Below are 11,424 nucleotides of genomic sequence, written 5' to 3' on the forward strand. Positions count from 1 at the left end.
ACACCTCTTGAGCCAAAACCAAAAATGTACATGAATCTGGAGCTATCTGCTACTACACAACACAGTCTTCTTTTTTTTGCTCCCCCTGTGATAAAAAATGCAAAACAGGAAAACCTATGCCAGAGGCTTCTAGACACTACATAACTCTCTCAACATTTGCCACATCCAAACGTCAAGGCATGTGGGTTATTAACAAATTCCATCTGATCCTTGAAAACCCCATATCCCTGCAATGAACTGACAGAGCTATAGTTTTATGTGCATTCTCTTGCATTGATATTTGGGAATATATCTGCCACACATCTAAAACACCAATCACAAGACGACAAAATTATTTTCATCAAAATTTTGTATAAAAAGCATGTATGTTGCAATGACACATTAGGAAGGAAATTATACAAGAAATCCTGACAGTTTGATTGGCTAAATGGAGAATAGATTAATCACAATTTAACGTTGGTGCAAACAACTTAGATGATACTGTTATAAGGCTAGAAATCAAAGGACAGACAATGATACTTAGTAAATCATATTCAACTAAATTAGGTGATTTTAATCAACACATATTAAACTCTTTCTAGAGTTTAATGTCTACTTTTTCACCGATTTATCCAAGCTTGTCATCTCTGACAATTTTCAACTAAACATGAAATTCATTTCACCATTCAAAATATCCTCGGGAATAAGTTTATCATAAGAAGATGGCTTGGCCTCCATGATGCAATTTGGAACAAAACCCAATTAACACGTGGATAGGGGAAAAAAATTATTAAGTATTGTAAATGATAAATCTATAAAAAATATGCTTCATCTGAAAATATGCGGTTCATGATGTAAATAGGAAATACATTAAAGAAACATTCCAGTTGCCAAGACAAAGATTTATCACCTACGGTATTACATAGATCAAACTGTAGGAAGGGATATGAGGCGGTCGTGGAAGATGCGCTGATTTGCAAGTATAGAGAAGAATGTACATTTATGCAAGAATTTGCAACATGATCACCATTATCTTCTTCAAAATGCAAGACTTTGATAACTTATCAATAGTAGCCTTTATAATGCCATTTGGTAGAGCGAAGAATATGGCAAGGCCACATGAAAGGAGCACTCCCCACCACTGCAATTGACGTTGATCCTTAAACGAATCACAGAATGTAATGGTGACTGTTAAAGTCAAGGCAAGAATCATGAAAAACCACCACTTTGGTATTGCTTTGTCCTTTCTCACGAGCCTAGAGTGCACATCCATTTTTCTGTCTTAGAACGTATGTATCCTGAGATTCCATATGTCTCTGCAATTACAAATTATAAACCATTAAGACTATAATTTCTAAATCTAAAAAAAAATCAGAATCAGAATCATATTATAGTGAAAGGAATAGAAAAATATTACTTTGCATTGAAGATGACTGGGTGCATGACTGCGGCAAACAATGTTGCAAATTCTATGCTATAAGAAAAAACAAAAAAAGTGCTCATATGTAACTGGCCATACTTCTCATAGGAACAATATCGAATCAAAGTTAGTAGACTTGATATTTGACTTTGATGCAGACATTATTTAAAATGAACCATTTAGTTAAATCTAGCAATTGATCACATATTGATAGATCGGTATACTTTTGTATGTATATACTAAAACCAATTCCACTTTTCTATCATAGGTCAGGAAGAATCACCAAAGTAATCTCAAACTTAATAACTTGTGTTCCTTATAAATGAAATATAAACAATCTACGAAAAAGATTCAACTCATCAAATAAATTATAAAATATTTGTTTTGCATTGATCCAAATTATCACAAAATAAGATGATGTACATAAAATCTATCACCTTGAATGGTTCCAAAAGCTAAATTGCAGCTCTAACAATCAAAAACCTAAAAGAGCATGCAGATTTCCATGCAACTTCCAAATGTGCCAGCAGTAAAATAGATTACTTGAAGAAATTAGAAATTATGTTCTTCATTGCAAAAGCCAAATTCCCTGAATGAAACTTCTCACATAAGGATAAGAGATTGACACTCATGCTGAATTGATTGGCCACAACCATGGAGAACACAAAAATTTTTAACCAAAAGAAATTTCTTGTGCATGGTCTAACAAAATTTCTATATATAGCTATGCTTTTGAGTATTTCCAAATTCAAAATGTAAAGATGGTTAGAGTTTAACAACTTCTTTCTAAATCTAAGACAACAAATAACACAGGAAGTGTCATTTTCCTGCTTGCAATGATATATAGCAAGGCAAGTTACCAAAGTGCTTGAAAGATGAAACTTATACTCAAACAAAGTATTTCACAGTACAATTAATCTTTAATTTAATATTAAATAAGCATCTTCTATACTAGTATAGGTTCAAATGCTATTGTCCAACCAAGCTGCATTTAAAAAATTATCTATATACTAAATGCCGAGGATTTTTAATCTGAGATTTACAAAATTATCAATGTCTCGAATCAAAGGAAGTTAACTCTGAATTTTACTTTAATGCAGGTTCTATATTTGAAATGAATCACTTTGTTAATTATGGTTTTGACGTCTTTGGTCAATCAAATGTAAAACAGTATGAATCTCTATTTATATGCTAAAACTAATACCAAATTTATGTCATGCATCTAGAAAGAATTACCAAAATAATCTTGGGCTTGATCACTTGTGGTCCTTTTTAATTTCATGTTCAATTGATAAATTAAAAAATATGTGTTCTGCATTGACTGAAACTTAACAAAAAAAATGATAAGATGATTCACAGCCAAAATGAGATCATCCAGAAAAACCATGTCAATTAGAGGCTCCAAAAACTTGATAAAAAACTTGATGTTCATCCTAACAATCAACTGTCAAGAGAGATGCATATATCACCTAAAAACTGTCACACATGTCAAGACTAGATCTGACTACTTCAAGAATAAGACAGAGTCAAACAACTTCATATAAGAAGTTAACTCTAATCAATGTCTCGAATCAAAGGAAGCTAACTCTAATCAATGTCTCGAATCAAAGGAAGCTAACTCTGCATTTTACTTTAATGCAGGTTCTGTATTTGAAATTAATCACTTTGTTAATTCTGGTTTTGACGTCTTTGGTCAATCACATGTAAAATGGTATGAATATTTATTTATATGCTAAAACTAATACCAAATTTCTATCATGCATCTAGAAAGAATTGCCAAAATAATCTTGAACTTGTTCACTTGCGGTCCTTTTTAATTTCATGTTCATAGTCTTATGAAACAAAACAACCTACAAAAATTCCAATTTCTTCAATTGGGTATCTCAAAAATCCATTTTAAATCATATCACACACATATATATTTAATAAAGAAAGTCAAATTATATATACAGATCGGCAAACACAAGTACTGCTAGAGAAACAACCAAAGAAGCTAACACAATTGTAGCTGAAATATAAAAACCGAAATTCAAAACTTGGATACTTGAATTCGTTAAAAGTTGGCGCTAGATAGCCATTTCAGTACACCTCAAAATCTTAGATCTATTATCGAAACCCAAAAACATTATTGAAAGGAAAAAGAAAAACTTAAAAAGATACCAGAAAACAGAATCATATTTTGCATAAAATATAGCAAAGTCTAATACAAACGAAATATAAGGAAATCACACCTTAGCCATTGTATCAATCTGATCTTCTCAATTTCCGGCCAAAGAAAATTGCAAAATAGTTCAAATTTTGAACCCAAACATTTCCATATGCTTCAAATACTTGTCCTTCACACTACAGCATGACTCCATGATTTTGAGCATGGCAACGCATCCTTCCACAAAATTGTTAAGATAAACTAGCGTGTATTACCGATTAACTGCAAAAAAACCCAAAAACCCAAAAAAATTACATCCTATAAGCAACTGCAAGAACAAAAAATTAATTGTATAAAACCTAATTGCCCTTACTCTGTGAATAAAAATGCCCAATTTTTTATCTCGCATGGAAATGAGGGAAATACCGGTGCATTCAACATATAGGTATCTTAAAAACATAGATTCTTCTTCCGCCATTATCCACAAACAAAACAGAAGCTAGGTTCTTTGTCTTCTGTAATTTGACGAACCCTAATGTTTTAAGAAATCCCTACTCAGCAGAGGCTTTGGATATAAATGAAGGCAAGCAAAAACGATATTTGTAGAGACAATAGAATGAGGAGCATATGAGTTTCTTCTCTTCATCCTGAGCATCAATTTTCTCTGAATGCAAAGTGAATTCATCGTCATACTCTGCGAGGCCACCATGAACTGGTAAGCATTCAAACCAATAAATGTTTGTCCAATATTGAGTGCACCACCATCAAATGTTCAACTCAAATGAATTAACTTCGCTGACAAATACGTAGAAGACGTACTACATACATGTCGCCCAAAAATTAATACAATGTTATAAATAAAAACCTTAAATGTATTTTTTAGTTGGCAGAAAACTTGACGGAAACGTGTCGGAAAATTATTTTTTCCGGATGGCTGACACTTTCCCAATCAAAAAACCCCATACTAAAAGCCTATCGGCTTAATTAAAGTCACCACTAGTTCAAAATCACACATGAGGTTCATGTGGCGGTTATGCCTCATTAGTCCACTTCTCTTGTTTTAAATAATGCCTAATGACAACTTCTCATATATTTCTCATAAAGACTCCACGTCCATTTCTACTTAACTAACCTTACTTGTTGGAACTACTTAAAAGTCCACGCTTCTTTTACACATGAGGGTGTTTAGAGTTCTTTTACCCTTTTTATTCTAATTTAATTAATATTATTTGTATAAATAAAGAGTTATACTCTTAATTTACATCAAAATCTCTTTTTCAATTGAAATTAAATTATTTTTATATCTATTTTAGCATCAAATATTGGTCAAGGTATTAAGAAGATTATGCGTAAATTTTTTTCAAAACTAAAACAAACAATGAATCGTTTCATCACTTCACATTAGTAACAAAAAGATATTTACATATTTACTTCTACCTATTTAATCAAGCTATGTAAATCAAAATTGTTTTAACAATCATAGTCATTTCACTAAATTTATTCATTCGTAATAAACTATTTGTGTGTGTGTGTACAAATCCCATCACTCTAATTACTACCAAGATTCTAGGAAACCACTACCTGGAACACATGTTTGTCTTTGAAACCCAGCAAAAACTCATAACTCGAGAGAGAGACATCAATATGTCAATGCATGAATAATAATATGCATTATAAAAATTATTTACACATTTCAAATCAAGACATATTCATTTCTCTTCAATTTACAACACAACATAACATTTAAATATCTAAAATATATCATAGATTTTCATATCAATTTTTATTCTAATTTTTTTTAGTAAGTAAATAATTGGATATGACATCACCTATATTAATAGTAAAGATTTTATATCCTAGAGGTGTCAATATACTGTTTGCTCCTTCAAAAAACTAAAATATTTCCAGTTTCAGAGACAACAAAAAACTGACTAACTATATACCAGCTCTGGCCAGGAGTACAAAATATGAGCAAAGAGACCTACACCATGTCGACACAAAACAGTACTAAAAACACCAAAAAAGTATTTGAAAAGATAAAAAATCTCGTGGAAAAGGGGCACCATCACTCACTGTCTGAGGAGCTTGGGATGCTTTCATAGACCTTCGAAGTAGCAAGGACCTGGGTTACCATAGGGCAGTCTCTACCATAGTCCACATGAGCCTCTCTAGCCGCAATTTCCTCCATGAGCCTCATATCATTTGGAATCCACAACTCCCCATGCACTAGACCCCAGTCATTGCCTTCTGCCACCACACCATTCTCATCCACCCCAATTTCCTACCGACCCTACAAACCTTCCTCCCACACATACTTTCCCAGGTCGAAGCCCTCCAGCCTTGCCAGGCTGCTCGTCACAAATAGAATGAAGCTCAAATTTCTATTTCTCTTTGCCCGACCTTGATTATGTTTCTCCATCTCCATGGTATGTAGAATAAAGAATTTCTTCATCCCCCCCCTACATAACGGGCCATGTAATATTGATGGGCCAATGGAATTCGGTTCTGGTTGTCTATGTTGTCCAAGACCACATCAATTTCCCCCAAAAAAGAATGGTTGAAAACCATGTGATAGACCTTCTTCGTTCTGGGTTTGCACACACCCATTTGAATGTAAATAGCCAAGAACATGGTCAGAATGCTCATGTTCACCCTATATTTGTGCGCTGCCCGAAGAAACTCTAGACCCATAATCTTCCTTACTGCATGCATAATTAATGGATGCTTCGATTCCAATACCATCAAGAGCCATTTCTTCATTATCTCTCCAAGAAATGCCATTTGTTGCTTGGTTGATTCTATTAGAATAGAGGTATCCATGCCTATAACTTCCAAATTACTGAGAGAGAATGAAACATGCGATGCAGTTACAACCATGCTTGCCAAATATATAATCTCCCTCACCAAAAAAGGTTGTGCGATGTATTGATTGCACATCATAATGAAAGCATGCCTCGCCTCATACTCAAAATATATCAAGGATGCAACTTTAATTTATGATTATCCCTCACAACATGAGGCTTAAGCCATCACCACCTAGGCCTCATACTGATTCAAGTACAAAACACCTATTCAGATAATAAATATTTTGCCACTTGTTTGTATCCTCTACCATATCACTTGGTTATTGAGTACTTTCACATCATATCCACACTTGCCAAATATTTTAAAATTGTACCACCACCCACCACCAATTCTCGATATTATTACCACTTTGATTGCTTATCAGTTCCAAATCATTCTACAAAATTAATAGTTTCAATGCTCCTTTTTTGTGCCACCGCTTGTTTGGCCAGGTCATCTGCCAACTCATTGCCCTCTCTATAGATATTGCAAATTTTAAATTCTTCAAAATTCTTCAATGCATTTGTGATTGGCAGCAACCATCTCTCAAGTTGCTAGTTCACCATCCATTGATTCCTGATTGCATTCATCATCAGCAAAGAATCCCCTTCAAGATATATTTTTTAACCCCCAACCTCCTAGCAAGCTCAATTTCTTTCAAGGCTACTCGAAATTCTTCTATATTGTTATTGGCCATTCCAATGCATTCAGTTGACCTCCCAATAATACAACCCTTCTCATCTCTGGCTATGCAAGCAGCACCTGCATGCCCATGATTACCCAAGGAAGCTCCATCAAAGTTTATTTTAATCCAACCCTTCTTTAGGGCTTGCCACCTTGTAGCCTTGCGCTTCTCCTCCACCACTGATTGTTCTAGCTCGTAACCCTTACAAACCATCAAACCCAAGAATTTATTGTTTAGTTCATTATCTTTGTTTGTGAAAATATTGGATTTATTGAATAGCCTTTTGGCTGCTTCATTTACCAATTCCAATATTGCAGCTTCCCTCTTTGACACAAGAACATCCCTCTCCATTTCCTGATCCTTGAAAACCTGCCTATTCCTTTCTTTCATAGTTCCCATACAACTATGGATGGGAGTACATACCATATGCTGCAGAACATACCTTTAGGCATTTTTGTTGGCCAAGATGTAAACCATTCCTTGATGCTCTGAGGTTCCACATGTTGAAAGCCTAGATTTCCCAAAAAGAATTTCCAACAAAATTGAGCATATGGACAAGCCTAGAGGAGGTGATCAACACTTTCTTCATTTTTCTTGCACAACAAACATCTGCTAGGGCCACATTTCCTCATCCTCCTCCTCCTCATCATCGTCCTACACCCTATCATTCTCCTTGTTATTTTTCTGATCCGCATCACCACCACCACCACCACCATCATCATCATCATCTCCTCCCTCTCCCTTGATGTCAACCTCCTCTTTATCTCCCTCCTCCTCTCTCTCATCTAGGTAACCTTGTGTATCCTCAGGATCCTCAGAGGCCTCATGGACATCACCAAGGGAATCAACTCCTCTCATCCATAGATCAGGATTCTCCCTTAGATAGTCTAATGGGAATATGACTTTGGGGTAATTCCTGTCCCACCATGTGATGTAGCTACACTACACTCTAACATCATCATTGAGTAGAACCACTATGTCTGCATCATCATCATTCAAATTTGTCAGCTCTATCTCATCAGTGATATGCCTAGGGACTGCTCCCGGTTTCATGACGACTCAAGAGTGCCATCTATAGACTCATATGACTGAAGGAATTCCTTTCTCTAAACCAAACTATTACCTCATTTGATCAAAATAAGATGGGACAATGATATAGCTTTGGCAACCCTCTAAGAAGTGGTTCCTCTGCATGAGGTGAAGGTGTCTGTGTTGATCTAGCAAAGTGGCCATCTATAGGTACAACCTCCATACAATATCATCTGATCTTAATCTATTAATGGTCACTCTTCAGTATAACATATCGCCCCTATGCCATGGTCTAGTGAGTGGATAAGAATATGACCTAGGCTGGTCAACATCCAAATTCTCTGGACATTGTGCTAGTTGGTACATGTAATATGCTCGAACATCCAGACCTGTAGAAGGGTGCAAGTCATCAAACTCATTCACTCTCCATAAGAAAAATCTCCTATATCATGGTAGAGATGAGCTAGCATGCTTCGTCTCCATGAGAATACAGTGCGTTGCTCCTCCATCGCATGAATGGCATATGTAAGGCCCCTGTGCATGTGACTACCTCGTCTATTAGGGCATATGGTTAGCCCCACTATAGCTACCATCAATCTCCTCACAAATGGGAACTCTACCAGTAGGGTGAAGTAGCCAACTAATGAGGATTTGACCCTTTGTCTCTACATGCATGGGTCTACCAATACAATGCATCTGCTCTCTCCTCAAAGATGTCAATGTGTGATCCATTTGATATCTAACCATTTGTCCTCTAATAGGGAGTCTAATAATGTAGTACACATCCTCTAGTGTGACTGTCATCTCTCCTACAAATAGGACAAAGGTAGATGTATCCAGATCCCTTCTCTCCATCAGGGCAATGAGTATTCCTTGATGAAACTTGATGGAGGGTATATTGCACATGTACCATAGGCCCACTACCTCAAGAAGATGTCGATCCTCTTGCGACAATCATGGAATCTAGCTCCTTAGATTTTGATATGTGAGCCCGACATCATGATCTTGCATGTACGACAATATCTGCAAAATCAACACTCATGAATCAGTATTAATCCATTCAAAATCCAAATCAACTAACTCATCACCTATCACCCGATCTTGCGCATGCCTTTAGTCAGGGACCAAGGTGCCATAGCAGGACCATGGCATTGTAGAAGGACTAGGGGGCCCAACTGGGACCATGGTGCCCTAGAAGGACCAGGGCGCCCAACAGGGACCATGGTGCCATAGGGGGACCATGGCATCCCTATTGGGGGTAGATGCAGATTAGGGTTTCCTACCTACTCAAAAAATCAACGGGGTCAAACAAAAAGTCAACATGCAGTTGAGTGGACCTACCTCGTCAAGTGGGAAATCCGTGATCATGATGCATCATAGATTCTCCATCCATGTGGGTATCTATGGTTGTCGTTGAGGCATTTTTAGTGCTATGTGGGCTCCTCTCCTGCACTATAAGACAAAAGTGTTAAAGTGACAAATGGAAATGTCATTTTAACTATTTAAAGGTATATGCTTTTCTAAACCCTATTTCTTCTTCTTCTTCTTAATCATTCATATATTGAGCTAGGGAGCTCTGATTCTACTCCATTGGTTGTGTTGGAATTGTGTTTTAGTGCTCTTTCTTACCAAATGTTCCATGATGTGGTTTGATCTTGTATCAAGATTTGTTGTGAGCATTTACAATCAATTCCCTTTCATTCAAGCTATAACTTGAGCCATCTATGTCATGTTCATAACCAACCCCCTTTGTTAGCCAACCGATCAATTTATCTCCTTATGCTTTTCATGTCATGCATCTTTGACAAAATCAATGGATTATACAATCACATGATTGCGTGGTTAGCTAAACATGGTCACTTATCCTAATTCACAACTTCACCTGCCTATGCGGCATATGGGGCCTACCGATTGTGACTGCTCATGTTCAGATGAATAGATAGGTGCAAGGTGGAAGACCATGTGACATGGCAAGAAAGTGGGCCCGGTGTGCCTGTCTCTTATAAGTGCTATTGCACGATCACTTTCTTCAAGATCAATGAAAAGAGTCTTCACGCAATTGTGCGATTGATTGAAGTTGTGTGCCAAACCTAACTCCACAACTCTACTTGTGGATGTGGCATGCAAGCCCCAACAAAAGGTGATGATGGACATTTGGACCAATCAAGATGATGCATGTGGATAACTATGCTATGTGGTGTGGAAGTGGACCCCATCGGCTTGCCTCCTACGTATGATAAAGGGTGATACTATTTGAATGAATCCATGACTAAGATCCTTGCGAAATTGCACAATTGAACCCAGATGCATGATAGATTTAATTTCACAATGATGAAAAAGTTTCATAAGTGGTGGAGAAGTAAAAAATAATAAATCCCTCCACATGCCATTTTTCAATCATTGTCGACTAACAGGGATCTTGTTGTTGGGGCCCCAACATTTAAATATGAATTCTAACGGCTATCTCTTGCTATCAAACTAGCCTATGTGCCTATTGTTAATGAATTCAATTTCCTATTGTAATCTACAATTTCTTGGGTATTTTAGCACCGTTTTGACTTAATTTTATAGTCACAGTGCTCTAAAAACACTTTGAATTATTTTTGCAATCTTTTGCCATCATTGCTAGGGTTTATCTTGTAGGGTTTTTGCTAACACACCCGTTGAATTTTCTATAGCATTTAGCTTGCCCTCTTTGAATAAATTTTAATTGCGCATATCAATTTCAATGTCTAGAGTACATTTTGAGATAAATTGTGAAAGCCTAGTCATTGTTTCTGTTAGTTTGAACAAACCCTAACCCTAAAAATGACTGAATCCTGTAGCTTGGGAAAGAGGAAGTTTTTAAAATAAGTAATTTTGCAACTCCCTGGGGCAACTGAAACTCAGAAGAGGTAAGAACTAGGATCTAGGCTAGATGAGTTTATAATTGACCATTTAGCTGGATGTAGGGATGCTCTGATTCCACCTTGGGGTATTAGCCTCTGGAGAAGGGGATATAACAAGAAGAAAGAAAGAGTCCTCATGTTCAACATTTGAAATTGTAATCTTGGGTGACTTGTGGTTCCAAATGTATATGCTAATGTTGAGTTGATTTTCGCCATTGCTACTAATTATAAGTCGGATAGTAGAGAGATTGTAGCCAAAGAGGGTGGTAGTGTTGAGAATGGGTGTCTCAAAGTTACTAGTTAAAATCTTGAGCAGATGGAACTTGGTCTTTGAATTGAGCAGTTCGGTGTGGATAACTTTCTTGTTATTGTTCATCTTCAAAGGGAACTAAATAACATTCGTGTTATTGAAAAAGCAATTGAATAACCTTAG

General features: G+C 36.3%; 1 long non-coding RNA gene across 1 annotated transcript; it reads right to left on the bottom strand.

The window, feature by feature from the left end:
- Nucleotides 1-761: 761 nt before the first annotated feature.
- LOC131858240 (uncharacterized) lies at nucleotides 762-3,821 on the bottom strand. Its single transcript, XR_009358983.1, has 3 exons — nucleotides 3,631-3,821; nucleotides 1,397-1,453; nucleotides 762-1,295 (listed from the first exon to the last, which is right to left on the bottom strand). It is a non-coding gene; the product is annotated as an uncharacterized LOC131858240 (long non-coding RNA).
- Nucleotides 3,822-11,424: the final 7,603 nt, after the last annotated feature.

This window comes from Cryptomeria japonica, chromosome 9, assembly GCF_030272615.1.
Source record: "Cryptomeria japonica chromosome 9, Sugi_1.0, whole genome shotgun sequence".
Taxonomy (NCBI): Eukaryota; Viridiplantae; Streptophyta; class Pinopsida; order Cupressales; family Cupressaceae; genus Cryptomeria; species Cryptomeria japonica.